A 26019-nucleotide genomic window follows, 5' to 3' on the forward strand; every position below is an offset into this window, starting at 1 on the left:
GAGCCCCAGATCTACAGAAATCAATGAAAACATCAGAAACAGTAAATCTGTGGGTAGGTCTAAAATACTGCTTCTACTAAAGTAAAAATGATAACAAGGCATTGTGGGGTTTATAACACATATAGAAACAAGCACAGAAAGCATTATCTAACATCAAGGTGGTTAATGCCTTTAATACCCAACCATGGTAGTTTCTATAAGAAAATATTTTTGCAAACTCTAAAGGACTACTGAGTATATATCAAGTGAGAATTTCTTCTTCCAAATTAAGCAAGAAGAAAAGAAGTATTCATCTTTAACTTCTTTATTTCCTTTTAAAAATATTGTTATTTTCTTAAATTCTCTACATAATTATATAATCATATATGTTACATACTAGAAATATATGTATACAGACATACATATATATTCTATGAGTGGGTACCAACCAATATTGTACAAAATTCTCTGATCAATAGGAATTTGGAAAAAAAAAATTATGGAGGCAACATCAACACCAGCTAAAGAGCAGAGTTTGAACTCACAGAATTCTCTATAGACATCTTCTGTGGAAGCACTAAATTTCTTTGGATCAATTATCTCTCCCTGAGCCACAGGCTTTGCCTTGCCTTGGTGCAACAGAGGCCTCATCATCCTTCCTCTTAGACTGGGCACTGATTATCAAACATCCTCTGTTGTGCTTCTTGAACTACCATCCAATTCCCCTGCAGTCAATCTCAAGTAAAACTGAAAGGCTATGTTAAAAGAGCACCGACCTTCAAAGATGCATGCAGAAAATATTCATTTTCGCACTCTGTGATTGAAGTCAGAGATGTCTTACTGTCAGAATTCTCAAATGTCACTCCTTCTATAAGAGAGTAGAGGCCATAGGAAGTGTGTGAAACTTTCCTTTAAAAAGAACTCCAGGTGAATACTTAGTGGCTACAGAAGGTGCCACGTTGAAAAATGAAAAGCTTTGGGGCCTTGTGAAAAAACAGAGCTCTAGGATTTGGTTCTGATGATGATGATCTCACTGTATAATGTGGCATTAATTTCCTGATCCCCATTTCAAAAGTGGAGGGTAAAATGTTAACCTGGCTCAGGGGTCACATGTTGAAAGACTTGACGGTTAAGTGCTGTGAATTAGAGATGACGATTGGCACCGGTACCCAGGAGATTTGACTCCCAGTCTCCTTTCTTGCACAATCGGTCTCTGCGTCCATAGGTATTTGACATCTCTGAGGTTCCATTCCCTTGTCACAAAATGAGGCGTTGGAATTGATGAGGGTCAAGATTCTTTTCAAGGCTGAAATTGTATGAGTGAGTGTCCTGAATTTTCTTCTTGTAGAGTTACTTTTACATAAGGACTTTTACATAGAGCAAAAAATGACTTAGCGTCGAAATTAACCTTGAAAATCCCATGTTGGAGACTAATTGAACATCTATCATTTTTATATCATCTCAACATGAATTTTTCTTTGATGTTAGATTTTTTAGTTTTTTTGTTTGTCTAAGGCTAAACACAAGTTGGAACAGTTGGCTTGTGTTTAAGGGCCTTGTGTGAAAAAATGCTAATCCTTGTACACTTTGTCCAGAAGTATCATTTTTTTGTTGTTGTTGTTGCTGTGTGCTATGCAGATTTGGACCATACAAAATATTATTCAGGTGTTCACTTTATTTAAATTAAACTTCAGTGCACTAATAACAAATTCATAAACCAGGTTCTTCCTTAAGCTTTTCAGTTCAGTATACAAAAGTTACTATTCTATTTATAAGTGTAACAAATTTTAGCAATTACCTTTAAGGAAGTCTTTGATTACTGTGTGATCGCATTTACAAATTTAGTTAATGAAACAACTTCAAACTTTTAAATTGCATGAATAAATTTAATATATTTGTTTTCTTTTTAATTACTTCAATTGTTTGGTGAGCCTCAGAAGTTATATAATATTCACATGTTTTACAAACAAAACTTACAAATATAGCTATTTTAAGTTCCCTTTTATGTTCCAATAATGTATATAAGCACAATAAGATTTCAGCTTAAAACACATATAAATTAATTTTACTTTTTAAATTGGAATTGCAAAACTGTCCAGTTAATTTATTAGGTCGAACTATTGTATACCTTGTAAATACATGAAAAAGTCACATACATATAATTTCCTTAACACAAAAAAATTTTAATATGTACTATAGTTTTATTCTCTTAAGTATTTTTTCTGTATCTCATTATAAATATACCTAGGGTTAAAATATTACCCACTAAGAAAATAAGCATGTCATTTTATGCAGTTTAGGGGCTATCTTCTTAGCCAGTTGAAATCAAATAATGAAAAGGATACCAAGCAATAGAGCTATCCAGATGTGAGGACATCTATGGTCCTTTGTCCTGACCCCAGTTGCTAGACTGAGCCCATTCCTATAGTCACTATAGCTTCGACACTATAACTCAGAAAAGAAAATGATCCCAAACTTCACTTCCTTCAGTGTGAGACATATTACTACCTAATTTAACACAACCATCTCACAGAAATCTGCTCTTCCCACCCAGACTACCACATCACTTCATTGAATTTGCACCTTTATGCCTCCTAAGATTTTTGAAATATTTTTCTGTAGAGTTGCAAAAATACATTTGGAATGATGGAAGCTTGCACAGAGATATTGCTCTGTAGTCTGATAGGACTACATAACTTTTAAAGATACTATAAAAACTCCTGACTGACTCTGAGGGTCACACATCTTTACAGTCTTACCAAAGACAGATAAGCCATTCTCACTATGAGAGTTGTGTGAAACTAAGGCTAAACAAAGACACATCCAATTTTTTTTTTCATAATTACTTTGGGTAGTGGGGTGCACATTTATTGAAGGGATGAAAAACAAAATCACCTGCTTTATAGTTTTTATTTTATTTTATTTTATTTTATTTTGTGTTTTATTTCCTCACCTTTCTTATTCACATAAACTTGAATTGCCATAGATAAATGCACTCACAATGCAATCCCTTTACATATATATTTTAAATATAGTGCTATAGTTCTCAAATGCTGTTCTAGGAACGGTAGGGATTTAGAAAAAGACGTATCCCTAGGATCCTTCCCCAGAGATTCAACTTTATGAGATCTCAGTTGACCAAGGATTCTATGCATTTTTAAAAACTATGTAAGAGCCATTAAGATATGATTTTGGAATCTCTACCCTACTGGATCAGGATCCAGGAATTCTTACTACTCACATTTGGCAACCAGCTAGATATATTCCCTGAGCAACTTCTTCGGTCTCTCTTGATATAACATCTTCATGTTACACATGAGGGAACTGAGGAACATGTGCCATTATGATCTGAGTCTAATTTCTTCTCTCAGTGTGTAAGCTCCAAGCTGATTGTCAGCAAGTTTATCCCTAATGTATTTCAAGCAGAGAGGAATGAAAACCAAGGAATAAACACAAAAGTATGGGAAAGGCAGAAAGTATAAAGGAACTAAGGAAAGAGGTGTAAAGGGAGCAAAGAGGCGAGGAAGGTTATTAAAGAATGGTGAGGAAGTTGCGCTCATTCCATGGCCAAAACTAGCACACTCCCTCCAGGAGTCAGAGGGTCAAAGTAAGGACCCCCAGAAGTTATTTGGTATGTCTATTCTAACCGGGATCCAAGAACTGGGGAAACATTCCTAGGGTGATCTCTGGTCCCAAGTGGCTAACTACAAAATAGAGACATGCTGAACTCCATTTATCATCTAACTTCTCTTGTTGGTGATTATGGCCTTTTGGGTCCTTAAGAACTCAGAGCCCATATCTAGTAATTCCCCAAAGATTTGAGTTTCTCTTTTCCTCGTACATAGTAATCTGGCAAAGTAGATGCAGGCCATTTTACAAAAAGGCTAGAGGGTATTTTCAGTATATACTATGGGAGGATCACTAGGAGTAGGGGGTTCTTTCTGCAAAAACCCAGGCTTCCTTTATTCAAAGGGTTCCACACCAGCTAAGCTATTCAGGTCTAAGAAGTGGGAAACAGGCTGTTAGTCTCCATTATGGTGACTCAAGAAAAGTCTCTTATAGCAGACCTAGATGTTTAACTGATTATGTATATAAATCAATACAATAGTCAGTTAGCTATCTAATTCATAGGCAGCAAATATTTTTTTCTAGAATAAGCCAGATAGTAATTATCTTAGACATTTCAGGCCAAATGATCTCTGTTGCCATTGTAGTATGAAAGAAACCATGGAAAATACACATGAAAGGACAAGACAGTGTTCTAATAAAACTATTTTGAAAATGGCTGACATGCCAGATTTGACCCATGGGCCATAATTTTCCAATCTGTAATTGAATTCCTTCCAAAGGAACTTTGATTTATTAGCTAACACCTAAAATCCCTTTAAAAATTGTCTAAAAGCCACTCCAGTCCTGCTGTCCATTATTATAACTATATTCTCTTTTCCTTTACACCTCAGCCACTTTATTATTGCCACTGAAATCAGGGAGTTCCTTCAATGATGTCACCTCCCATAATAATCACCTGCAGAGGTCAGCCATCACCAAACTTTTAAAAGATCCCAGTAGTCCTCCTATTCAGGCTTTCTCAATGAATGAAGAATTGTCCAGATTCTACCAGGAAACATAGAAGGCAGTGAACAAGGGACGCTACAGCATCCCTATCTCCTAATCTTTGGATTTCTTCTTGAACATTTATTCCATGGACACTCTCTCATTACAACCTCATTAAATATTTATCATTCTTGAATCAACGTTTCAGTCAACCAATCAAGCAACCTATTAGAGCCACGTCAATCTAACACATGGAATCCATTTGTTGTGTACAGTCTTCCTTGGCCTAACAATCAGAATCCTGTCCTGTACGTGTTACCCAGGTTCTACCAATATAAGTTAATGAAGTCTTACAATTCCTTCAGTATATAAGTTATCTCTTAGGCCAAAATTTGCTCTTATAATTCTGGGCCTACGGAGATCTGACTCTAGGTTGGGGCATGAAGGCAATAAGTTGGGATGAGTGTGTATCTTGAAAATAACTGGCATCATTTTATCAAGTAACTCTTCAGTTGAGTTTACTATAGGTTCTTCAAGCAAGGAAAGGCTGGTTTCCTCTTCGCTGGGCAAGAAGAATTACTTCTGGAAAAGGATGCTCAGAGGGATTTAGAGTTTCAAAGCTTTCAGATATATCTGAACTCACAGATCTTCACTGCCATTTTCAGTTTTCTAGTGCTTGTTAACCAGGGCTCAGGCATTTATATAAGAGACTTGCAGAAGTTGTGAATTCAACTTAGGTTGTTATTCTCCAGCTTTTGGGATCAAATTTTGGAGTTGAGTTTTGATGCTTAGTTCTGTGACCTCATTAGAGCTTTATTAGGATTATCACAGAACTTCACTGTTCATATTTTGAGCTGAGAATTTACAACTGGGAGATCACCATATTCTTTCTTTAAGTTCTCCAGTATAGTCAGAGCCCCTTCCCCTCAGTCCTTGTAATCATGCTCACCATGAAGCAGTCACTCAGCATCTTCAAGCCCAGCTTTAATAAGCAGATCATTCCACAAGATGAGAGGGAATAATTTAGTTACTGCATTGTCCCTTTATGGAATGGATTACCCATTTCCCATTTTCTGCTAGTAATAAGATTACAACTGCATTTAGGCTCAATCACATTACATAACCAATTCCAGATTTTTGTGTGTTTGTTTCTGGGAACATTGCTGGTATAATGCTGTATCAATTAGTGTTCAGTAAGGAAAACAGTATCCATTTTAGACAGTTTAAGAAGTGAGAGGTTTAATACAAAGAGTTGGAGGTGAGGAGCTAGAAAAGCAATAGAGAAAAGAAAGGAGAGTTGAAGAAGCAAAGGAGTTGATATTGCTTAAAGTTCAAGGAGCTTTCCTTATCTGCCTGTAATTGCTGCTCTGATGCTGCTGATGGTGCTTTTGGAGCCATGCCATCGCTGCTGAGAGAACCTACACGACTTGATGCTGCTGAACCTGACATCTATGTAGCTGCCTGTGGTCACACTTATTTGCTCACTGCTTCTGCTTTACTGCTAGAGGCACTGAAATAAGAAGGAAGGAAGGGGAAAGAATGCAGGGAAGGAGGGAGGAAGAAAGGAAGGAAGGGAGGGAGGAAGGAAGGAAGAAAGGGAGGGAGGAAGGGAGGAAGAAAGGAAGGAAGGGAGGGAGGAAGGAAGGAAGAAAGAGAGGGAGGAAGGAAGGAAGAAAGGGAGGGAGGGAGGAAGGAAGGAAAAAAGATAAAACCCCTTCTCTTTTGCAGTAGTCTTCTAATTTCCAAATGACACAATCTGTTGGCAAAATCTAATGGGAAACCCAAATATTGCAAGAAGACCTTAAAACAGTTTTCTGGCTTCCAATCCTGGGGATAGAAAGAATAGCACCAAAGGTACATGTGAAGCTGAGGGACAACAATGTCTGGAATTGAAAAGAATCTTCAGGAGTTGTATGGACTCTTTCTGGCTGCCTAAGAGCTTGTATTGTTTTACAGATGTAGCTATCACTGCATTCAGTTGTCCCAACAGTTTTGCTTTCTACATGATATTACTAGTGATTTTTGTTTTATATGTGGGAAATAAACATTTTGTTATTTCGTTTTTGTGGTAACTGAAGCAATGAATTCATTATACATACTCTAGTTGGCTTTGTGGAATTCATTTTCCTATTGTAACCAATCACTACAAATCTTCAAATGACAGACTCTTTCACCATTTCAATCCCCGGAGTCATTTATTATGGCTGCAAATGAATAAATTGCTTGGGGCCCAATTCTGCTGGTGTTATGTTGAGAGATTTAGACTAGTCAATGTAAATCCCCTGCATGTTGTCAAAAAAAAAAAAAAAGAGAAAAAAAGAATAGGAGAGAAAGAAAGAAAGAACGAAAGAAATGGATCCTGTTTTCTTTTAGCTCTTTGCACTGTTAGTCAAAACTAATTAAAATGCAGTGAATTACAAAAAAATAGTACCAAGTTGCTCTTTTGTAATGGAAAGTATGTAGCTGCCTATACAGAAGGATTTAAGCATGTGTGAGCCAAAAATTTAATATTAAACCACTCTGATATCCTTACTTTACTCTGAATTCATGATTACTGTGTGCAAGGAAATTTTCTATTTTTTAGAGGATTTTACAAAGTGTAGAGTATGTTTGTTCTTTGACTCCAAAAATCCATAATCAATTTGAATCAAATTGAAGAGGCAAAATGTACAAATAGAGGTAACAGTAATAAAATATAAAAATAGGTGATATTTCACAAGAACTGCGCAAGAACTTAATGTCCCCTCACCATTCAACTTTGCTTCTCCATCAGACCCCACTTTTGTAGGTATGACCTTTAAAGCCCACAGATAATATTGAGCATAAAGAAACCCATGTAGTGCAGAGAATCTTAGGCTCTTTTATTGAATACATGTTGCGCTTCTCCTGGCTCTACTCAAAAAGTAAACTTTCCCCCACGTTTATAAAACCATGCTTTTTCCAAAGTTATTGCATCTCTGAACCACACCTTCAATTCAGTTGTATTATTATCCATTGTATTATTTTGCTAGGACTGCCGTAGTAAAGTACAAAAAAAAAACAAAACCCACAAATGGGTAGCTTAAAACAATGGAAATCTCTCCTCTCAGAGTTTGAAAGATAGAAGTCTGAAATCAAGGTATCAACAGGGACATTCTGTCTTACAATAGTCATAGGGAAGAAGGCTTCTTTGTCTCTTGTAGCCTCTGGTCTTTGCTGGCAATTCTTGCTATTTTTCGGCTTGTAGACACATCATTTCAATTACATGGACTATCTTGTGTCATGTGTCTTCACTTTGTATTTTCCCTTCATGAAGGAATGTCCAAATTTCTGTCTCTGTGTTCAGATTTCCCCTTTTTATACAGACACCAGTCATATTGGATTAGGCCCAACCTAATGACCTCATTTTCACTTGATTGCTTCTGTAAAGAACCTATTTCCAAATAAAGTCAGATTTGGAGATAATGGGCGTTAGGACTTGGATGTATCATTTTGGAAGGACTACAATTCAGCTCATAACAACCATCTTCCAAAATAAGTGTTCAGAACTATGATTTTCTCATGGTCTTTGGTATATTTGATTTACTATACTACCAATTAGGCTAAAAATATTCTAGATTCCTCCAGGTTCTACTTTCTTGGCACTTGCTATGGCACTAAAATTCAAGGTGTCCTTGCCCCAGAACCATCATGTATTTGTAAAAATATTAAATTAGGTAAATGATACATAACAAGTAAGAGAGATAAATTGAATGTATTTATCTGTACTTTATGTAATAATGTGTTAACCATACTTCATCTTTAAAACCCATAAGCAAAACAAAAACAGAAAAACACTAAGCAAGAAGTCAAACTGCTGAAATGTTTTTTTTTTTTTGAGATGGTGTCCATCATAAAATTATGCACATAAAAAATAGGAGAACTGTTGTAAAGAAAGCATTAATGATCATGGTGGCTTGTGGCTAGAACACGAAGAGAAGAATCGAGGCAGATTTTAAAATCTTCTTACTCTGTAAGCTGGATATTCAGCAAATCTTACTCAAATTCTGATCATGCCCTTTGTAAGCACTCCTCCAAGTGAATGTTATTGATATTAAGTAGAAAGAAAGTCAAAAGTCAGTGAAATGAGCCCTCTCTCCCATCTATTACACCTGTTGTACCTGCCTCACTTATTAACAACCAACCACTGCTTACAAAAGTGTCTATGAAAAGGAGCTCCACCAACTTTTAGTCCACAGCCTCTTCCATGGAACAGTGGCAACAAGTAGGAAAGGTGAAGTACAATACATTTGTAAACCTAAATGTAACCACATCATTGAACAAACAGGATTTGTAACTTTATTTTTCAGCCTCACTTTTTCTAAATCTGCTCCATGGGTCAGCTTCTTTCCCTACCCCTGTACGAAAACTTAGGCAGTCCTCTTGACTTTTCTGCTGATTCTGGGTTAATGAAAAGACAAAACAAAACAAAGCTATGGTCCCTTAAAGTTACAAAAACAATTTTTCTTTCGGAAATGAGAATGTATATCCTCTTATAATAACAAAATCACTACGTTTGATTAAAGTTAAATCTTTTTCCCCTCCTCCAGGCTGTTTTCGATGGGTAGAAACACCTCCAGTAAGAGATGTTGTGGGGGATGGAAAGGGGTAGGAGGGGAGCTAGCAGAGAAGACAATTCTTACTTTACTAATAAATTTGGGAGGGGGCTTCACATTTAAATTTTAAAATTGTCTTTTCCTTTTATGAGATGCTTTTGTGGACTCCTCATATAAACTCTGCTCTTCCCCACCACTGGCTTCTGTCACCTGCAGATCTCTTGGTGCTGGAAATGCCAGGGTTTTTTGGTTGTTTGTTTTTTGTTGTTTATTTCTTCCTCAACCTCTGGGGCAAGGGGCAAGGGGCAGGGGTTATCCCCATAGCTTCTATCATTTGAGCAGCACGTGCTACTCCAGATGTATTTGGTCAAGACTCAAGAATACCCATGCTGGTTCTCTCAGTTTTAAGTTACCTTTGATCTAAAGGACAAATGGCATAATCTTTGCTCCAATAGACTGGAGAGGCAAGTTTTCCTAGGCCATCACCTGTCCCTGACCCATCATTCAGCAGCAGCTATCACATTCCTTGACCTCAGGTGCAAGTCTGACCCCAGGCCTCACCCAACCTAAGTATAGAGGTACATACCAAACTCCCTGAAATGATCTCACCTGAAGCATCTCCCAACCAAGCTTTAAGTGGGAGTCATTTCAAAGTGGGACTCATCACAGACCATAACTCAGGTCACACATACTTCTCTGGCACCTTCAGATCCTTCATACAGATAAGGAAATTCAGGCTGATATCACATATTCACACAAATTTACTCTAAAAAATACATATCTTTGTTTAATATCTCACTTGGGGATTTGCTATTGATTTTCCTTACTTCTTGGTGGAAACTTCCACCTTAATATCCTGTTATACTGCTATAGACTCTGTGCTATAGAAGCTGTAACAGTGGGAAAAGAAGACACAGGGACAGCAGCCAAGTAGTTGTTCAGCTTATAGTCTCAGCGTGTCCATTTTCTATTCCATCTTCAACTTCTCCACGTGATTTCATGCTTTGCTGCGAATTCAAACTTCCCTCAAAATCTGCCCCATTTCTCCCTTTAAGGGAGAGCTCACAAGAGCGCATGTCTCTTGTGACAGAGGGAGAGCCCAAAGATGGCATACACTGGCCTCCCTCCCTGAGAGTATCCCAGCAGGCAGCACATGTGTGTCAAACCAGGTGCCTGCCCCTCAGCCTGATGCTCCAGAACAAGCAAATGGGCTTCTGCACAAAGTCAAAGTTGTGGCGCTCCTCCCTCGTCTGCTTCTCTGCTGGGCCCTGAGGCAGGTGAGTCCTCTGCTGGAACTCTTTTCTCACATTGCTGTATTACCTTGTGGGTCTCCTGGACAGGAGCTAGATGTTTTGGGTGCTCTCAGGTGACAGTCTTTAAAGTCAGAGCTACCCAAAGTGGGGCACAAATGCTTTGCTTCTCAGGGAGAAGCTCCAAGTTTTGAGTGCCCTCATGACTACGGGCAGTCACCAGCAGGAGTGGGGGTTATAGCCTCAGGCTGGCTTGTGTCCCAGCCTCTCCTACTCACTTTCTTGTGAGTTTTTTCTCCTTTCTCCATTAATTAGAATCAGTCAGCCAGTTTCCAGCACCCACCTCCCTCCCCGCCACCCACCCCCAGCAAGTTGTTTCATATGGAGCTATAGATGCAGGATATTCATGGAAAAGGTAAGTTCAGGATCCTGTAACATGCCATCTTGAACTAGAATCTATTAATATTGATTTGAATGTGGATATTTGCCTTATATATATTTGCCTTATAATATCTTGGACAGGGAGTCCTTTAATAAAGGACAACAGGGAGGCCCCCTTCTTTCTAAAATGGATCCTTATTCTTTTCTTGACTGATTCTATTCTTATAATCATAGAAATTTAGTTTCTTTACACCCCCTATCCTCATATTTCCTGTATCTTACTATGTTTTGACCAAGTCAAGGCAGTGGGAATCATGATCTGGCAGAAGTGATCTTCCGCAGGTACAGACAATAATGGGGTACATTTTTCATAGAGAATTTAAAAACAGAAATAAGACCAATTGAAAGTCAATCTGCTTTTTAGTATTACTATGCACCAATAATTCTAAATAGTGCTGTTATTTGTTGTTGAATTGTATTCTCCCTCCCCCCCACCCCACTCAAAAAGGTATGTCGAAGCCCTAATCCTCCATGCCTCAGAATGTGACTTTAATTGGAAATAGGATTGTTTCAGCTGTAGGTAATTAAGTTAAGGTGCGGTCATACTGGAATAGGGTGGGCCCTAATCCAATATGACTGAGGTCCTTTTAGGAGACACAAAACCGGGGGAAAATACCATGTGAAGATGTAGGCAGAGATTGTAGTAATGAATTGATAAGCCAAGGAACAACAACATGGAAGGTGTTTCTTCACTAAAAGCTGGGAAAGAAGCATGGAACTGATTCTTCCTCAGAATACTCAGAAGGAATCAATCCTGCCAACACCTTTATTTCAGATTTTAGCCTCCAAAGCTGAGAGAAAATAAATTTCTGTTGTTTTAATCCACCCAATTTGTGGTACTTTCATATGACAGCACTAGGAAACTAACACAAATATTAATGATAAAGTACTCCTCATCTGTCTCTTAAAATCACTAGTTACTTGCATCACAAAACAAAATAGTAAATATTAGTAAATATTTACAAATTGTTCGGCCAAATACACTTTATTTACAGGTCTAATAAAGTTATTTACTGCAGTGCAATAGATTTTCCTTCTGATTGAGACTTCGCTTTGGATTTGGATAGAAAGGCCAAAGGTAGGAGGGGGAACTTGACAAGCAGGACACAGTGAGGAGACTAGTGGAAAGCCATGTCTGCCATGTGTTGGCAGTGCTTAAAAGAAGTAAGTGTGCTGACAGTATCTATTTATCGTGATAGAAATGCCAGGGTGAAAATGCCCTGGCATTTTTATTATGATGTCCTGCCATCAGTAACCACAGCCATTGTAAAAATACCTGTAGTTTGCCTTCAGAGCTAGTTTTTGGTCTACTTCATCCACTTCTGAACTTCCAATCCCAGCTTCCCACAAAATCCTGGATAAAATCGGGCTTGTGGTTTTTGTTTGTTTGCGTGTTTGTTTTGCCTTAATTGACCACCTTTATGTCTAAGAGTCTTTGAACAGTCAGCAGTCAGTCTGGAATACTATAGAAAGATGGCAAGTATGACCCAAAATGTCACATCAGGTCTTCTGAGACCAGAGAGATTTCTTTCTTAAATAACTTACCAAAACTGCTATATTGCTGATTTGCAAAACTATCTAAACAGAACAACAACAGACAATAAATTAAAAACTTTGTGTGTGTGTGTGCGTGTGTGTGCGTTTGTGTGTATTTTAAGTCTTTTATCCCAGGGCCCTGTTTTGACCAGAGAAACGTGTACCCCTTACTTCTTCCCACATTCAAAATACCTCAGATGGATATTATGCATTCCCAACCTGTCAGCTTTGGCTGAATTACAGAGTGCTCAATTATTCTCTAATTGAATAGCTGCCCAATGCAGGCCACGTAATGACTTCCTGATTATCTGCCTTTAAATGATGAATGAAATGAATATGTAACATTCTGTTCAAATATAGCATACTTAGCATGCCAAATGAAAACTGATTTTGTGCTCCTCTCTCTGAAAAACGTATATTTTATTGTAATTCAGTTCAATGGCTGTTGGGCTGCTTGTTTTCTAGTCATCAAGATAAACATTGAATGAGCTATCTAGGAGAACATTAGTCTTCATTTTTGCTTTCCAACAGATGCTAAAGGTGTTAAACATTGTTTAGATTATTTGGGTTCCTCTCTTTACATCATCTCATTGGGAAAAAATGAGGAAGGTCATATTTTTACGAACAGTTCTTATTGGCAATGTTCCAATACACATTGGCAAAAAAACAAATCTGTTATGATGAATGTGTTGCAAAGACAACAACATTAAAATATGAATAAATTATTTATTGGCTAGAGTGCTTTTTTATACAGCAGCAATTTACAGTATTAGTACCAAAAAGGAGTACATGATTTGAAACCTGATTGATTGCCTGGTGTATAATAATAGTAGTTTGCATGACCACAATAGTTCATTTTATTTTCTTTTTACATGATTTTACCTTCAATATACTAATGTTTTAGAAACCAACTCAAGAAACTCTATGAGCGAACTCATTGTATGTAATCTTAACTTTTAAGAGACAACTTTTCCCACTCACTAGAAACAGAAAGAAGAGGACACTCAGGCAAGTAAGGTGAGAACTATGGAGAGATGGGATGAAGGAAGGAATTTTGTTAACTCTTCTAATATATGGTTAATATTGCACAGTTAAATTTGTTCTTAGGCAGCATTCCTAGGAATGGTTTTATATATCCTGGATTGGCTTTCAATAAAATGCCGTTCAAGATAAGAGAATGTTCTCTAACAGCCTCTTGAAATTTCCCCTTAATTTTATTTTCGTAAGTGGAATTTCTTAATTAGAACAGAAAAAAAAAACCTTTTCACACTGATATTTATTTCAAGATGTCAAGATAATTGATTTAGTACTCTCCTTGGAATATATTTCTTTGTCTTATCTCTCTTCTTCTTTTTCAGGTTCTTTTGTTCTTTCTCCTTTTCTATATGTTCTGTTTTATTTCTAGTTATGAAAAATGAACTGGCAGCTCCATGGATAAATCCAGCTCACAAATGCTTTTGGTTTGGTCCATTAGCATTTTTAAAAACTTTGAATTTATTTTCAGCTTTTAACACAGGCAGGTTTCATATAAACACATGGCTATCCAGTTTCTCATTAAAATTCATTTCTGGGAATACAGGCCTGTAGGAGCTGCCTCCTTAGATGAGCCATACACTGTCTGGTTAGCCAAAATCCAGCCCATTTTTCTTATTTACATGGTAAAACTGTCATCCATAGACTTTTTTTTTTATTCTTAACAAAAATTTTAATGTTTGTTTATTTTTGAGAGAGACAGAGACAGAGCATGAGTGGGCAAGGGGCAGAGAGAGAGGGAGACACAGAATGCAAAGCAGGCTCCAGGCTCTGAGCTGTCAGCAAAGAAACTGATATGGGGCTCGAACTCACAAGTTGTGAGATCATGACCTGAGCTGAAGTCAAACACTCAACCAACTGAACCACCAAATGCCCCTATATTTTATTTTTTTTAATGTTTATTTATTTGTTTTGGGGGAAGGAGGGGTAGAGAGAGTGAGAGAGAGAATCTCAAGTAGGCTCCAGGCTGTCAGCACAGAGTCTGATGTGGGGCTCAATCTTGTGAATCAGGAGATGATAAACTGAGCTGAAATCAAGAGTCAGACACTTAACTGACTGAGCCCCCCAGGCACCCCACACCCATAGGCTTTTTATGTTTGCAACCTCTAGGACCTATTTCAAAATCCAGTCTTGGTCCAATTATATCCATTAAAGGGTATGCTCAGCCAGGGACACACAGGACCATTGACTAAGTTTCAGAAAGTAACGTCAGATATTCTGCTTAAAATTATTTCTACCTTAAGAGAAAGAAATTGTGCTTTTCTAAGATTTAATATACCCATTGTCATGGTGCCCATTTTCATTGCATGTATCAGATAATGATGTGTTTTACCTCATGGGGTTTTTGGAGAATGGCTTACTTTCCACATCATGGAACAATGGACAGTAGCACCAACTTTTTTGGGCACTTTGAACATGGTATGATCTTAGGGTTTTATTAAAAATAAGAATCATTAAAAATAAGCACCTGGGTGGCTTAGTCGGTTAAGCATCTGACTCTTGATTTTGTCTCAGGTCATGATTTCATGGGTTAGGAGTTTGAGCCCTGTGTTGGGCTCTGTGCTGACAGTGCAGAGCCTGCTTGGGATTCTCTCTCTCTTCTCTCTCTCTGTCTCTCTCTCTCTCTACCTCTCCCTGTTGGCACTCTTTCTATCTCAAAAAAAAAAAAAAAGAAAAGAAAAAAGTAAGAATTGTTTGATAAACTTTTAGGCAATGCACAGCTGGCATTAGAAGATGCCTGTAAAGAAATAGAGGTAATAAATAACATTAATAGTATGAATACAAGTGAACACAACAGAATGGCTGTACTCCTACCCCATTATGGTCTTTATCAGCCATGTTATGAGCTAAAACCATTATGATCTGATAAGGTCTGATAAGTTGTTGACTAAAAATGAATTTTTCAAAATAAAGGTGACATTTAACATTCAGTGTGAAAGTGACTGTTGTTGTGTTATGAAGAAAACATTTTGAAAATGGATGCTTAAAAGCCCTTGTATTCGGTTTTGAAAACTACAGTGTGTCACCTATAAGAAGAAAAATGTCTAAAATCAATCTTTTTGACACATATATGTGTACACGTAACAACCTTAGCTGCAGAATCATTCAGGCTGTCTTAAGAATCTCCCAAATAGGAAGCTTCGGTGCATTTTTTAAGTCATTTATAAACTTTTAAAATGCATTCCTTGGGGCGCCTGGGTGGCTCAGTCAGTTGAGCCTCAGACTTGGGCTCAGGTCATGATCTCATGGTTCATGAGTTCGAGCCCCGCATCGGGCTCTGTGCTGACAGCTCAGAGCCTGGAGCCTGCTTTGGATTCTGTGTTTGCCTCTCTCTCTGACCCTCCCCCATCCATGCTCTGTCTGTCTCTGTCTCAAAAATAAATAAACATTAAAAATTTATTTTTTAAATAAAAAATAAAATGCATTCCTTCCTGAGAATTTGTAATGTGATAGCAAAACCTTTCTTTAAATGGCAGATTGGATTAAAAAGATTTTATTATTGAAAAAATGATCCATAGTTTTATTTCTGATATTTGGATCTCTCTCTCTCTCTCTCTCTCTCTCTCTCTATATATATATATATATATATATATATATATATATATAAATACAAATATGTGATATAAAAAATAAAAGTATATAATAACTGTGTAGTATATGTACTAATATACACACGTATATCTGTATATATATATACATATTTTTTAATTATCTTTCTCCTAGCTATGACAGTTATGAAACCTAAAATTAGAATTAAAAAATATAACCAGATAGTTAAAGTGGTGTATTATACTTTCAAAACATAATCTTCAAAGGTAACAAAAATATTCAATTGGATTCTCCCATAAAAAAGGTATTGCTTTAGGGGCGCCTGGTTGGCGCAGTCGGTTAAGCTTCTGACTTCAGCCAGGTCACGATCTCGCGGTCGGTGAGTTCGAGCCCCGTGTCAGGCTCTGGGCTGATGGCTCGGAGCCTGGAGCCTGTTTCCGATTCTGTGTCTCCCTCTCTCTCTGCCCCTCCCCCGTTCATGCTCTGTCTCTCTCTGTCCCAAAAATAAATAAAAAACGTTGAAAAAAAAATTAAAAAAAAAAAAAGGTATTGCTTTATTATATTGGTTATAAAGTGTCCATTTTAACATCTCTGAAGTTAGAGGTGTACCTTGCATTTGATGGGCCTATGATAGTTAAATTGTCAGTATTTTCCCATTTTAGTGATACCTGAAATTATAGAACATCTTACATTTAATGGAATATAATGCTAATAATTATGCAATTGTATTGTATTTAATAGGGAAAAATAAATTATTGGGGGGGAATAAACTGTGTATAATGAATATATAAATATAATTTATGAAATACTTTGATTTCATCTTTTCCTAAAAATACACTTTATTTCATTTTATAGGTTTTATAATGTATAATGCAATAAATATATTGCATAGTATATATATAATTCAAAGATATTTACAGAATCATATAAAAATAGCTATTGATGGGAAATATAATCAGAAAAGTTAAGATCTACAACTCCAACCAGTGTACCACATTATTTAATACTTTTTATCTTTTGGAAATCTGGCCAAGTGAGAAGAAAAAACAAAAAAAAAAAGGAAAAAAACTATAGTCAGAGAAAGGAGGGACCTATGTTGCTTTTATGGGCTGAGTTTGCCTTTGTGGAAGACAACTTCACAGATAACACCAATGCTTTATTTCTTTTATTATTATTATTTTAGAGACAGCAAGTGTGAATGGGACAGGGAGGGGCAGAGGGAAAGAGAAAAAGAGAGACAATCTTAAGCAGCCTCCATGCTCAGCTTGGAGCCCCACAGTGGGGCTCAATTCCGCGATCTCAGGATCATTATCCAAGCCGAAATCAAGTCAGAGGCTCAACAGAGTCACCCAGGCGCCCCAGTGTTTTATGTCTTAAAACAGCTGTAGTCGTATGGATTTTCATTTTATTATTGTTCAGCCATGTATATATTATACATACTTTAATGTGTAATATATTAGTTAAAATTAATTTATTAATACAATATTGTTTAACAGATATTGTAGTAAGCTTTTAACTCAAATATGGTATACCATTGAAGATATAGTTGTTGCCATATCGTTTTTCCATGGTTTGCTAATTGCTTAATAGTACTGAGCACTGTTCTTTGTACTAGCGTCATAGGGGTGGAAAATCCAGAATTCTCTTCTCTAAGAAGTTATGTTCTAGTGTGAGACAAAAACAATGAGGATGCCAACAAGGTCTTTTCATAATCGATAAAGGCTAAGAAGATAGAATCAGGGTAATGTGTTAGAATATATTGGGTTTAGGCTTCGATACTAGTTAGGGTGATGGTAGAAAACCAAATGTTACAGGGATTTCCAAAATGAGATTGATTGGTTCTCCAAAATATTTCCCCTATTTGTCCACTCCTAGTCTTCTCCCAAACCAGATAATCTGTGTCTTTGTTTTTTTTTAAGTTTGTTTATTTATTTGGAAAGAGAGTGTGAGTGGGGGAGGGGCAGAGAGAGAGAATCCCAAGCAGGCTCTACGGTGTCATTGGGGAGACTGATGTGGGGCTTAAAATCACAAGCTAAACCATGAGAGCATGGCGTGAGCCAAAACTAACAGCCGGATGCTCAACCTACTGAGCGACCCAGGACCCCGAATAATCTGTGTCTTTAAAGTCAAGATCAGCCTTTTCCCTAATATCCCTGCTACCCGTACGTCTGCACCTACCATTGGTCCTTCTTCACCCAGAGCCTTTGAGTCAGGAGACTTAGGGTTTCAGGAACTTTGTTCCCTAATTGTCTTCAGACTCACAACCATCTGCCTTCTTAGCTGTGATTGGTGAGGTTCAGATGTAACATGTTCTATGAAAACAAATACATATTCTCACTGCATAAAACAGAGAAGAAGAATAAATTTCCTCAAAGAGCCAGGAGTTCCCTTTAAAGACACATCTTTGACCCATTAAGAATTTGCTGGGTTCTTTAGACTCTACCTTTTGGATTTTCTAATACAGTGACTTCGACATACTGGGAATAAGACTGGGATAAACCAACATTTGCTCTGACATTTTGGCACTGATGTTATTTTTTTTGAAATGATTGCTAATACAAAATAAAGATATATAACTTTCAATCAACTAATTTCCCTTGACATCCTGTTTACTGTTGTGAGTCAGCACCCTGAATGGTGATGAGTTTTCTGTAGCATATTCCTGGAAGGAGAGGGCAAGTTAAAATTTTTCAGCCATAATGTTTTCTGTTTCAAACTATGTCTTTTTTGTTTGTTTGTTTGTTATCTTTATTTTCTTCCTTTCCTTTCCCTTCCCCTCACCTCCCCTCCCCACCCTTTCCCCCTCTTCTCCTCCTTTCTCCTCTTTTCCCTTCCTTCCCCTTCCTTTCCCTTCCCTTCCCTTCCCTTCCATTTCTTGGTGTTCCTGGCCTCTATGTATAGATAACAGATCTGTGGCTATAAACTTTTGTTTTGAGCAGACAAATCATCCTGTGTTATTTAGCAAAGCTAAAGAGTGAACAAAAAATGAAAGAAAATATTTCTAAGCAATATCTAGCTGTACACTTAAAGCTAAAACCTGAAGCTTCTATAATTCAAAAGTATTAACTATAAGCTGAAATATCTATGTTGTATAACCACTAACACAATTTAAGGGACTTTGTTTCTATTTGTCAGTTCACAAACTCCTAAGAAATTTGTTGGTTCTGACAAGACGGTTATCTAGCCCAGGTGCATCCTGGTGTACATCCTAACTCTTCAGTCTGTTTTCTAACTCTGTCCCTGGAATCTGGATTTTGCCACCAGTAGAAGTTAGTGCCCTGGTTCTATCAATATGACAGCTCCTATCCATGCTAAGCTTCTTAGCATTTCATTTGTATTGTTAGGAAAATCCATGGCCTCTAATGTTGCCCCTCCTCACCCTTTGTATCTAACACTCCAGTGATGTTCCACTTTTATAAGTATTAATAAGTTGGCTGGGACTTCCAAAGCTCTGAATCTGGTCCTTGCTTTTTGGATGAGATTTGTGATAATGCTGGTTGACTCCTCTTTTACTTCCTCTTAAAAACATTAACGGAAAGGTATCTTGTAAAAGATAAACTAATTAGGTTAAGATGATGCAAATTTAAAAAATTAAAAAAAACTTCTATTTACATTAAAACAGCATTTAGTTACCAGCTTTTTAATATACCATAATAATATCTACCTTGCTTAAGCTTTCATAACTCCATGCCCTACTAAGAGCTTTATATATAACAATGTATGATGTTATTATTATGCTGTGTGTGTGTGTGTGTAATTTAATGCCTTATGTTATCATCCAAATATCTTTTTGGTAAAATAGAAACAATACCAATCTCCCAGGACTGTTGTCATAACACCTAGGTAACATTTGTTCAAAGTGCTTGGCACACGGGTAGTCCTTCAATAGGGCCACTAGCGCTGTGATTTTGATGTATTGCTATTTCTGTCATTCTTAGTTGATAGATAAGGGACCTATTTCACAGGAATTAACTTGTTTCAAAGAGTTCACCTAATATGACAGGCTCAGATTTGAATCAAGGACTGAAAGCCTACTTTAACCATTTTCTTTCCACCTTCCACCAAGGCATTTTGATTGTTTTGTGTTGTGTTGTTTTATTTTGTTTTACTGAATCCTGCGCCTACTTGATTAAAGTCTTTGCTTTACACATGCTTTGTTTCTTTCTGTTTTTTATTCCTCCATTCCACTGTTGTTTTTTGTTTTGTTTTGTTTTGTTTTCTTAGCACCAGTGACTTTGTTTCTGTGCAGTGTCCCTCCTGGGGGACAGATGAAGTTAAGAAATAAGCTGTAAAGCATTCCCTTTTCACACTTGCCTCATGTCTTACCTCTTCTGCTTGCTTTAGATCTTTGCATTGATTTTCCCTATTATATATGTCAAAATGCATGTTTTGTTACATTGCAACTGTGGAGAATATTCTCTTACAGTTCTGTTAAATATGTAAAAAATATTTTATTGTTGTTTCTTTCGTGTTTATCAATAAAACTTTAAAATTAAGTAACATTATCACAAGTGCCAGAGGACTCAGGGCCAGGACCATGGTGAAGCAAATGTGGTGCCTGGGGTGCAAAATTTAAGGAGGCCCTTTATCTTAGTTTCGCACAGGTGTAGACTCAACACCTCTAAGTGATATCTATTTAAAACTGGCATCATTGGAGCTTCACCTCCTTTACCTAAGCCAGAGCTCTAGGAGTATCTAGATATTCTTAGAATCACCCATTTCCTTAAACTATTCCTGCATTGAGAAAGAAGACACTTTGTTATTTTGGCTTTTTCATAATAATGGGTTTAACTTCTAGCTCTCTTGGAATTTGCTGTGGCATGAGAACAAGTTTAAAACCAGACAGCGTTCTACGAAAGGCCAGGTGTTCAAAGTATAATAAACAGCTCCCTAAAGATGAGAAAATGAATATTTAACTAGATGACTACATTTGATTTCCTTCATTCATTTTTTATAATTTCACTGAAAACCTTCTTGATGGAAATCACATTGACAGGATTTTAATATCTTCTGGTAAATGAGACCTGTCATTCTAATAGATATATTTCTTTACAGTACTATCTGGTAAACTTTGGTGGCCAGTAATTTGCTGGATAGTCAAGACATAGGGAATTTTATGCAGATTGTACATCATGAGTATAACATTTGTCCTGAGAGGTTGATAGTTATGATGTAACTAGTAACATCAATTAGGTCCTGTTTAGAAAGAGACTGATCTTTTTTTTAACATAGGAAGAAAAAAAAATAACCATCTATGGAAGATTTAAATACTTAATTATTTGTATTTTCTTTTCAAAGGCAAAGAGAACTATCCTGTCCATCAAAACAGAGTTTAATGCAGAGGTTTTAGTTTCCTTCTTAAAAACTAGGCCCAAGAAACATGTACTAAAAGTTAGCAGTTAATATAGTTACCTTGTAAATAGAGGCCAAAACGTCTGCCTCTACATTTCCACTGTGTTTATCTTATGATTGTAGTTCCAGAAATTCTAATGTAGTGAGAAACAGGTTAGAGCTTCAATATCAGATTTTGCTAAGTAAGTATTTTCCAATTATCACAAATGACAGTTTTCATCTGATTGCCTATCAGAACTCAGAGAAAAGTCCTAAAGCAATGCAAAAGGCTGATCAAATCATCAGGTTTCTCTACACTTGTACGTATTCCTAAATATTGCCTTGTCACCTTCATTCTCATGCTTACGCTTGGAGGAGGCCCAAATGCAATTTTATTGCGGTTACTGTTTTTAACTTGTGCTACCAGCATTAAAGGAGATTTGCATGTGTGTTATTGTTGTTTGTTGTAAATTCTCTAAGATTCTCATGGAAGAATGAACCTAATATAAAGACACACTCATGGGATAGCTATACAATATAAGATGTCCTGTTTTGTAACTTTCATAATGCTTTCCCATGTCGTTTCCCTGAGCTGAATTAAGTCCAAACCTAAGACAAATAATGACCTTCTAATAAACTCTATAAATAAATGTAATATATACAATAACCCAACAGAAAGACAAATAGTTCATGTGACCTTTGGGAAGAAAGCAAAAATATTAAAAGCTAGAGTTCTTTTTTTTTCCTATAAGTTTTGCCTTTATTTTAAAACATTTATTTGAATTTTTTGTTTGTTTTTTACTTTCCATATCATGTTTGTTAATGGTTATAGTGACAGGCATTGCATTTCAGAATCTACTCAAATCCTCGTGGAAGCAGCAACTGAGACTGAAGAAAAACTGGTTCTATCAGGTTAATCTAGGATTTCCAAACGGAGTTTAGATCAAAAAAGAAACCCAAGATTTCCCAGTGAATGGGGATCTTGGTTTTATTCACATAAAGCTCTTCCATCACCCACTCCAGCATGATGCTTCTGAAATGCAGAAACCTGTCACTTGTGAGATAAACCCACTAATCCACCTCTGTCCTTGGCATTCTCTGTGTTCAGTGGGCAGATCTTTTTGGTGTGGATATTCCCTATCACTTATTCTCAGCGCTACCTTTGTGTCATAAGCTGATAGCTTTAACCGATGCTTTTCTTGTCTTCCAGATTCAACGAAGACATCCAGACGGCTCTGTGTGGTGTTTTGAGAGCAGCCCCTGTTGAAGCTCTTCTGTAGGTAATCCCTAGGAATGACAACACATGTGTCACATACCAAAAGAGTTGCTACTCTGTTCACCCCATCAAAGCATCTGTGAATTCTGGTTCCTAAGTGAATATGCAAATCAACAGTAGCTTCATTTGATATTTTTCTTGCTCTTAGTCAGATTCTAACCTTTCCTGTTGTTCATGTACATGAAAAAGAAAAATGCACGCGTTTATCAAAAAACAAAACAAAACAGAAAAAAACAGAAACAAAAACAAAAATCCCTGCCCCTCTGTCCTTTGAGGCTGGGTTAGTTGTCTAGGGCCCTCATTACACTCTCATTTACCACATAACATAATTCCCCTACTTGTGGGTTTCATCTCTAGGACAAAAGCTTTTTAGTGGTAAAGACGATAACCATTTTTAACCCCAAGACCTGGAGTGTAGGTGCTTCAAGAAAGTTATTTAAATGGTTGAATGAGGTCATGATAACAGAAAACTTTTATTTTTTTTTTATTTATTTTTTTTTTAAATTTTTTTTCAACGTTTTTTATTTATTTTTGGGACAGAGAGAGACAGAGCATGAACGGGGGAGGGGCAGAGAGAGAGGGAGACACAGAATCGGAAACAGGCTCCAGGCTCCGAGCCATCAGCCCAGAGCCTGACGCGGGGCTCGAACTCACGGACCGCGAGATCATGACCTGGCTGAAGTCGGACGCTTAACCGACTGCGCCACCCAGGCGCCCCTATAACAGAAAACTTTTAAAAAATTGTACCTATATCCATACATAGACGTAGGTAAAAAAAAAATCTATCCTCTACAACTCCATCATGTTTCAGTTTTGTGTATTCATATTTTTCACTAGTGTGGTCTCACTTTTCAATCTAAGTAACTGTCCTGACTTGGCTATTCTATTAAATGAACACATGGAATTGTGCTATTTTCCTTGGTTGGGCGTGTTACACCTTCACACTGGAGAAAAAAAAATGTCCATGCTAGAGGAAGATTTGATGTGTTCTAATGAGGCTCACTGTCTCCAAGCTGGTGGTTCTCACCCTAAGAGCTCTTCTTATCACCCGGTGTGACTCCATCTAAGTGTTAGCCAGTTGGTGAATGAGATTTTGGAAAAGTTCCAAGCTGCAGTTAATTATGTGCTTTTTTCAAAACTTGACTTTACTGTCTTCATGGGTGCCTTCTCTCTATTTAGTAAGTGGCTTGTTTTGCTTTTTTGCACATCTAATCTTACTTACAGTTTTCTTCCAAAAATAGAAACACAATATAGTACTGAGGCAAAATGCACATTGCATTAATTTATGCAAAGGTTTAAAAAGGCAGTGAGATAACATATGTAACAGTGCTCTAAAAACAACAAAGACTCCTACAACTAAATGGAATTTATCATTGTTATTATCATGCATTTACTTTTGAAAAAACACATGGGTATGTCTGACTTTTGAACTTGTGACATGAGACATTTCGGTATTTTTTTGTGGAGTTTTGATGGGCTTTTCTGTTGTTGTTTTTTTTTTCTTTTAATACAAGATGGGTTGTATGTTTGTATGCTTTCTAGAGATTTGCAGTTTTTTGAGTGTTTTTTTTTTTTGGCTTTTCAGTTTATTCCTTTCACTTTGGTTTTGCTTGTTCATGCCTATAGAGAATAAACTTTATGATAAAGCTGATACATCAACTCTAAAAACGAAAAGTCTGTGGGATTTAGGGGGAGGGGGTTGGAAAAAGAACAAGCTGAGGAAAATTAAATAGTTCCCAAAGAGCATTTTACTTTCTGAGGTATAATCCCAAAGAAAATTGCTATAATGTAAAAGACTCGGAATAAGAACTCTTAATATTAGGTTCATGTAAACTATGGTCAAAGGAGCTAAGAAATTGATGACCCACAGACAAAATCGGTTGCTGTGTTTAAGACATTTCATGGGTGTATTCTGAAGTAGAGTCTTCAGTTGGTTAGGTACTTGGGCTGTCTGGGTATTATTGATCTATTGAAGACAAAGAGGAAAATGTTCTGATCGGTATGCTAAGAAGAGTTTGCTTCCTAGGGAAGGCAGGCAGTTTCATGCTTCCTAACTTTTCATTGCAATTGTGAAGCCCACCTAGGAAGACAGAGGTTTGAATTATTAAAGAAACTGAGTTTTCTCGCCTTGAAGCAGAATTTTTAATATTCTGCAAATTTTATAACATTTTGTTTGGAAATATACATTTCCCCTCATGTTTAGAGACAGACAGAAAGAAAATTCACTCAGGAGTGAGAAAAGTTAACCATGACATTAAAATTCAGTTGATTGTATTTAGGTGTAACTTGGGTTTTAGACACTTAAGGATTGGTGATTTAGAATTTGAACAGTTGGCCTGCTGTTATTATGTTTATCTCAGAATAATCTGTGGGGAAAGTTAATGTTTTTGTTAATATTTTAAAATCTTTTTTTATCTACATAAGCTGGTCTAATAATAATTAAATTTTCAACTCATACATGAAGCTTTTTCCTTAAAACATCGTATTTTTTTGTATTATGACATGAATTAAATCTTTTTTAAACATAAGATAAAAGCACAGCAGGCAGCATAGATGAATAAATGTTTTACTTTCTTCTAAGTTAAGGGGGAGGGTTGTAGAATAATACCGGCTTGAGATGAATTGTCTTTACAATTTCTCTAAATGTAAAATCCTGGAAACCTCTTTAACATCTTCAAATTATAGTTTCCCAGTCTGTAAAATGGGAATTATAAAATAATCCATCTATGAGCTTGTTACCAAGATTAAATTGGAAAACATGGAACAGTGTCTGAAATATAATAAATGTCCTAAGTATGCTGGATATTCATTTTATTCCAGTAGCTCTATGGATACAGTGAAATAAGGTAGAAATTTGTTTGACTCAAATGCTATGGTCCCTTCACAGTTAGTAAAATATCTCCAAAGTAAAATCTTTTTTGTCATGGCAAATGTGTAAATATATTTTGATCCCATTTTTCTTTGGGTTGGAAATCAGGCGTGTCAGTACATAACTTCCAAGAGAGGTAGAAGTGTGACAAGGTCTTCGTCCTGCTTTGACCGAAGTGCTCATTAGTACCTGCTAATGAGAAAAGTTTAGGTCAGAAGCCAAAGAGAGTACACACTCATGGTGAGAAATGGGAGAGGTCAAGAGGCCAAGGTCAAAAATCAGGGATCCAGGTTACATCCTGAGAGTGGATAACCCAGTGTAGAGAATCAGGTGGACACAAGCAGAAGATGTACTCACTTGGAGAAGAGAAATGAGCACAAATTTTCATATCTGGATTGAATTAGAGCAGTTCATTCCTTGACATCAATCAGAATAGCATTAGAAGATTTTCCTCTGGAGTTGAGGCAAAAAAAATTAATCTAAAGCATAATATTTTTTTGATACCAGATAATAGAAGAATATTGCTTTCAAAGCAGTATGCCTATATAAAATGAAAATATTTGCCTGATGGAATGGGAATTAGGGATAGGATTGTTACAAGATATAGATCAAATCAGAGGATCCTGT

The 26019-nt window shown here is 36.7% G+C and overlaps 1 protein-coding gene across 15 annotated transcripts in view; it reads left to right on the forward strand.

The window, feature by feature from the left end:
- The window catches only part of TENM2 (teneurin transmembrane protein 2), a 1977383-nt gene that overhangs the window by 382036 nt on the left and 1569328 nt on the right, over positions 1–26019 (forward strand). For 14 of the 15 annotated variants that reach the window (XM_058722697.1, XM_058722713.1, XM_058722684.1 and 11 more), the window contains exon 3: positions 22458–22523. The gene's annotated coding sequence lies outside the window, so the exon portion shown is untranslated. Of the gene's footprint in view, positions 1–22457; positions 22528–26019 lie in introns of all 15 variants that reach the window. The other variant, XM_058722719.1, reaches the window with a different exon arrangement.

This window comes from Neofelis nebulosa, chromosome 1, assembly GCF_028018385.1.
Source record: "Neofelis nebulosa isolate mNeoNeb1 chromosome 1, mNeoNeb1.pri, whole genome shotgun sequence".
NCBI lineage: Eukaryota > Metazoa > Chordata > Mammalia > Carnivora > Felidae > Neofelis > Neofelis nebulosa.